The following is a 6,518-nucleotide window of genomic DNA, read 5'->3' on the forward strand; positions in this document are numbered from 1 at the left end:
GGGTTGTGGTGTTTGTAGTTTTTCAAACTTCTCCCAAAGAGTGCTGATGCCTCACCAAAGTACACCTAGAATTCCATAGCACAGAGTTAAAGTGCTGCAACCATTCCACAGGTAGGTAATAATAATAACAACAACAACAACAATTGACAAAGAAAAAAACATGACTGTGGCTCACAAATGGAACTCTAAAAAGGAGACGGAGGGCCTGATTCTGGCAGCCCAAGAACAAGTCATTAGAACAAATGCCATCAAAGCCAGAATTGAAAAGTCAATGTCAGATCCCAAATGTAGACTCTGCAAAGAAGCAAATGGAACAATAGATCACATCAGATCGTGCAGACAGACTACAAGCAGAGGCATAACACTGTTGCTCAGATAATTCATTGGAACTTGTCCCACAGATACCATCTGCCTGTGACAAAAAACTGGTGGGATCATAAGCCAGAAGAAGTTAAAGAATGAACACGCCAAACTCCTCTGGGACTTCCAGATTCAGAGAGACAGAGTTTTGGAGCATAATACTCCTGACCTCACAATCATGTTAAAAAACAAAGTATGGATCACCAATGTCGCAATCCCAGGTGACAGCAGGATTGCAGAGAAACAACAGGAAAAGCTGATACGATATGAGGATTTAAAGATCGAACTGCAAAGACTCTGGTACAAGCCAGTAAAGGTGGTCCCAGTGGTGACCGGCATGCTGGGTGCAGTGCCTAAAGACCTCGGCCTACACTTAGACAATCGGTGCTGACAAAATTACCATCTGTCAGCTACAAAAGGCCACCTTACTGGGATCTGCACACATTATTCGCTGATACATCACACGGTCCTAGACACTTGGGAAGTGTCCGACGTGTGATCCAATTCAACAGCCAGCAGAGTATCTGCTGTGGACTCCTCTTGTTGTGTTTCAAATAATAATACTTTATTTATATTCCGCTCTATCTCCCCAAAGGGACTCAGGGCAGATTCCAAACAAAAAAGGCTGGTGTGAGCCTCCCTCCAGCCTCACATGCTTTCCCTCGCCTTCACATGTGCACCACACTGCCATGCGCCAAGCACGCCTGTTCTCCCTTCCCCACTTGGAGTCTCAGAAACACCTGGAAGGCCCAAGTTTTCCCATGCCTACTATAGCACCTGGTATAAGTTGGCAGTCTCCTATCCAAGTACTAACCAGGACTGACCCTGCTTATCCTACCAAATCAGGCAGGACTTGGTAATTGTAGGTATTTAGCAGGGTTGGTTTTTTTCCCCTCTGTTCCCGTTAAAGGAAACAAGGTGTAGCTAACTGTCCCCTTGGCTGAGAGGTTGGCAGAGAGGCTGGCCAATCACAGCAGGAGGAGGGCTTTTGGTGGGAAGATTGGCCTCCTGTTTCCAAAAAGGAAGAGAAAGACAGGCAGAGAGATCTTCAACCTTCTCTGCAATAGGGATTCCTAAGACCCTCAGAAATATGTGTTTTCTGATGGTCTTTGGCGACCCCTCTGAAACACCCCCACGACCCCTCCATCCCTCAGTTTGAGAAATGCTGTTCTACACTATGCAATAAATGCAGTTTGACAGCACTTGAACTGCCATGGCTCAGTACTACCAGATTGTGGAGTTTATAGTTTTACAAACTTTTCCCAAAAAGTGCTGATGCCTCATCAAATTACACCTAGGATTCCATAGTATTGAGTTAAAGTGTCGTCACGTTATAAATATGTGAGGGGAAGTCATAGGGAGGAGGGAGCAAGCTTGTTTTCTGCTGCGCTGGAGACTAGGATGTGGAACAACTACAGGAAAGGAGATTCCACCTGAACATGAGGAAGAACTTCCTAACTGTGAGAACTGTTCAGCAGTGGAACTTTCTGCCCTGGAGTGTGGTGGAGGTCTGTCTTTGGAGGCTGTGAAACAGGCTGGATGGCCATCTGTCAGGGATGCTTTGAATGGGATTTTCCTGTTTCTTGGCAGGGGGTTGCTACTGGGTGGTCCATGAGATCTCTTCCAACTGAATGATTCTATGATTCTAATAAAGTTTGTTGTTTTGTCAGTACTGAAGGAAAGACCTTGAATAGTTACAGGTCACTGTCAGCAAAATAATAGTTTGTTTTGGTTGGGAGAAAATGAATTTGGTATCCAGTTACAATTTGCATCACTTGTTCATTTCATCCTCAATTTTCCTATGACTCTCCCTGCCTGCACACAGATACACATCACAAATAGCCGTGTTGCAAACAAAGCCAAATGTTTCAAATGGAGGGATGTAAGACAGCTCAATCTGAAGAGCAATTGAATATTCCAGACATTTTTCTCTGATTTTAGAGTTTTTTAATACTGGTGGCCAGATTTTGTTCATTTTCATGGTTTTCTCCTTTCTGTTGAAATTGTCCGCATGACTGTGGGTTTCAATGGCTTCTCTGTGTAGCCTGACATGGTGGTTATTAGAGTAATCCAGCATTTCTGTGTCATCAAATAATACGGTGCATCCAGGCTGATTCATCAAGTATTTAAAAACTCTAAAATCAGAACAGCAAATAAAGAATAACTCACAAACAGGGGAATTCCAGACAAGAAATAACTAGGGACAGCCAATACCTCCCAACAAAGAATTCCCCCAGGCAGGAAGCAGCCAGGCTTTGAAGCTGCAAGGCTATTCAATGCTAATCAAGTTGGCCAGTTGAAATATTCACACTTGCTTCAAGCAGACAAGAGTTCTTTCTGCCACCCTGGGCATTATTCCACAGATACATTAACCTCACTTGACTAGTTTCCAACAGACCTCACAACCTCTGAGGATGCCTGCCATATATGTGGGTGAAACATCAGGAGAGAATGCTTCAGGAAAACAGCCCAAAAAACTCACAGCACCCAGTGATTCCAGCCATGAAAGTCTTTGACAACATATTGAGCTGGTAAAATGAATTTTGTTACCTGAGACAAAGGAGACATTAGCAATGCTCCTCCCCATATTTCTGATCCCTTGTACAAAAGCGGTCCCAAAATTGTGTTGTTGCTGTTTGCCTTCAGGCTATTCCAGGCCTATGGCAACCCAATCACAAGGGTTTTCTGGGCAAGATTTCTTTTGAAGAGATTTGCCACTGTTTTCCTCTAAGGCAGGGTCAATTCCTATTCCAACATACATAAAAATTCAACCTAAGAAGAAACCTACAGAACCCATTTTGCTTGTAACTTGAGGACTGCTCGTACGTGTAAGGATCTGATAATGTATTCATACAATATAGTTAAGTCCTGGAGTTTACTTCTTTTTTTCCAGCCTATTCTACAATAAACACTGATCAAAGGACATTTGTCATCTTTTCATGACTAAACCATTTCACAGGATGTTTTTTATTCAGAGCAGTTACCTATAGCATAATGGTCATGTGAGAGGACTTTGGACTTTGCTTATCTGTTCAAAACAATGATAAAACAATGCTATGATTCTTTTAACTATTCTTTCTAGTGTAGGAGGGATTGACTTTATTTTTGTCACTATGGATATTTATATAAACTATAACTTCAACCGAATCAAAGAGGATTGCACACTGCGTGTGGTAACACACTGTCATTCAGTCTTCTGTTGTACAGGAAGACTAGAAACTGTCTTCTAAGACACAGATTTGTATGTACATCCTCTTCCTTGCCTATATTCTATGGCTTTTAACCAACATTTATATTTGTCAAAAGGACTGAAGACACAAAAATACAGATACCTGATGTATCCACTGATTCTGAATCCACAGACCCACTCATTAGTGGCTGAAAATGCTTTTTTTCTAAATTCCAAAAAGCAAATCTTGGTTTTACCATTTTATAAATGGACAAAGTTTTACTATGCCATAATATATAATGGGACTTGAGCATCCATGGATTTGGCATCCATGGGGGATCCTGGACCAAACTTCAAGTCTCACTCTGTACAAGTCCATCTGCACTGCTGAATTAATGCAGTTTGATACCACTTCAGCTGCCATGGCTGAACACTATGGAATTATAGGAGCTGTAGTTTTGCAAGTTCTTTGGTCTTCTCCATCAAGAAAAGGTAAAGACATTGTAAAACTACAATTCCCATGATACCATAGCACTGAGCTGTAGAAGTTAAAGTGGTATCAAACTGCATTAATTCCACAGTGTAGTAGGGAGCCCCTGTGGTGGCGCAATGAGTTAAACTCTTGTGCCGGCAGGACTGCTGACCAAAAGGTCGGCAATTCAAATCTGGGGAGTGGGGTGAGCTCCTGTCTGTCAGCTCCAGCTTCTCATGAGAGGAGCCTCCCACAGCATGGTAAAACACTCAGGTGTCCCCTGAGCAACGTCCTTGCAGACAGCCAATTCTCTCACATCAGAAGCAACTTGCAGTTTCTCAAGTCGCTCCTGACACAAGAAAAAAAACCAACCCAGTGTAGTAGAATAGTTTCAAGCTGTGGTGGCTAGACAACAATCACCCACAAAAGTGCATTAAAAAGCAGCCCTAAATGTGCATCAGTGCACTGTGGTTTGTGTAATCATTATGTGGGCCACAAGCTGGTTCCAGGATTTCCTATCGGCACAGCAAAACCACTGTCTTCAATACTGGACTGAAACAGCATTGAAGGTCATAGCAAATCTCCTTTGGTTAGATCTTGCCAGAAAGAGCTCTGTAATAGGGTCAACACACACCGGAGTCACCTTGAACATGTATGTTAATCATTAGGAGCAACTTCTTAATGGTGACAGCTGCTTTGCAGTGGAACAAACCACTTCAGGAACAAAGCTTGGAACACCGAAACTTTGAACAAAATGTCCAGAAACCTCAGCCACTATGGCCATGGTGCACTGTCCTTTGCAGAATCAGAGGTCCATGACCAGCTCTGGAAAACTGTGTCTTGTATTCAAAACTCCCAATTGAGTTGAATAGATTAAATGATCTCTAAGGCCCCTTCTACACTGTCATATAAAATGTACTTTTTATTTATTTACTATATTTATATACCACCTTTCTCATCCCGGGGGGGACTCAAGGTGGTTTACAACATATTAATGGCAAAAATTCGATGCCATATACATATAGAAAGAAAAAAAATTGTAATAACTAAATACTAATTTATATAACTATAAATTAAAATAATTAAAACCATTAAACATAAGATATAAACAACATTTAAACATTAAAATCCAGATTATCTGCTCTGAACTGGATTATATGGCAGTTTAGACTCGTAGAATCCAGTTTAAAGCAGATAATGTGGATTATCTGCTTGGATAATCTAGATTATATGGCAGTGTAGAAGAGGCCTAAGCATGCCTTACAACTCCAGCATAAATGATTCTGGTGTTTTGGCCAGGATTATGCAGTTCTCTTCTTGACCAGAAATGACAGTTTTCTAAAAACAGAAGGGAGTTAAGAAAATACAAAACTCCATCAAAGTTTTGCTTCCTATTGAACTGGAAGAAAACATAAATACCCTCATCTTGCTACAGTATCTAGTGTTGATATAAAGAAAAATTTATATTTTCCCATCTTATATTTCTGTTTCCCAACCCCGTGAACTCTGTCCTTGTGGGATTCTAGGAGTTTTAGTTTTGAAAGGGGAACTTTCCAAACCTCTGCCCTAAATAAGTGTTTAGTGCAGAAAGCTTTTCTAAACAAAAAAAGGACCACTTCTCCATATTGCCACTGAACAATGAAGTGGTGAAGACACCATGAGCATTTGAAAGAAGCTATTGCTAAGATATGGCAGTATTTCAACAGTGAATTACTTCTGCATTGCTCAAAACTCAAAATTATTCTCTGCACCAAGTAAAAATTGTTTTTATAAAACAAGGTATGTTTTCAGTACAGAAAGGTCTTCAAGCAGATGTCTCCTTTGCATTACTGACCTGCTGAAAAATACTGTGCAGATATTCTATCTTCTCCTCTGGACAGGCATGTAGCCGGGGGGGGGGGGGGGCTCAGGGGGCTTCAGCCCCCCCCCCCCCGAAATTCTCATGGTGGTTCGTGAAAAGGCCTTACTGGTGCATTATTTAAACTGTTATGTTTATTAATATCATGATTTGATCACCATTCTCAATATATCCCATATGCATGGGGGTATTGGGGTAATGATACAAAAGGTTTGCTAGGCTAGACCCTCTTTCACTCAGACTCAGCCCCTCCCCCGAAACTCAGCCCCCCCCCGAAACCCCCCTGAAAATATTTTAGCCCCCCCCCCCCCCGAAACGAAATCCTGGCTACGGGCCTGCCTCTGGACATACATTTGACATATTTTTTGGGGGGAAAGACAGCAGACAAAAGACAGTGGAGATCAGGGCTGAACACCATTTGGCCCAGGGGTCTGGATGTGGCCCTCAAAAGTATTTGGTGTGGCCCGCAGAGGCTCTGAGCTCAAACCTTTGAGAGAGAAGGTCACATGCAGCACAACAGCAGAGCAGCCATTAGAAACTGCCATTCTCTCCTCCAAGTATTTTACCTCTACATGTTTCCTTTCTGTATGCACCAAAGTTACCAAACTAACCTGTGACAAAAGAGGCATCACCCACTGATACAGCCTGGATGCCTGAAG

The sequence above is a fragment of the Anolis sagrei genome, chromosome 5 (genome assembly GCF_037176765.1).
Source record: "Anolis sagrei isolate rAnoSag1 chromosome 5, rAnoSag1.mat, whole genome shotgun sequence".
Classification (NCBI taxonomy): Eukaryota; Metazoa; Chordata; class Lepidosauria; order Squamata; family Dactyloidae; genus Anolis; species Anolis sagrei.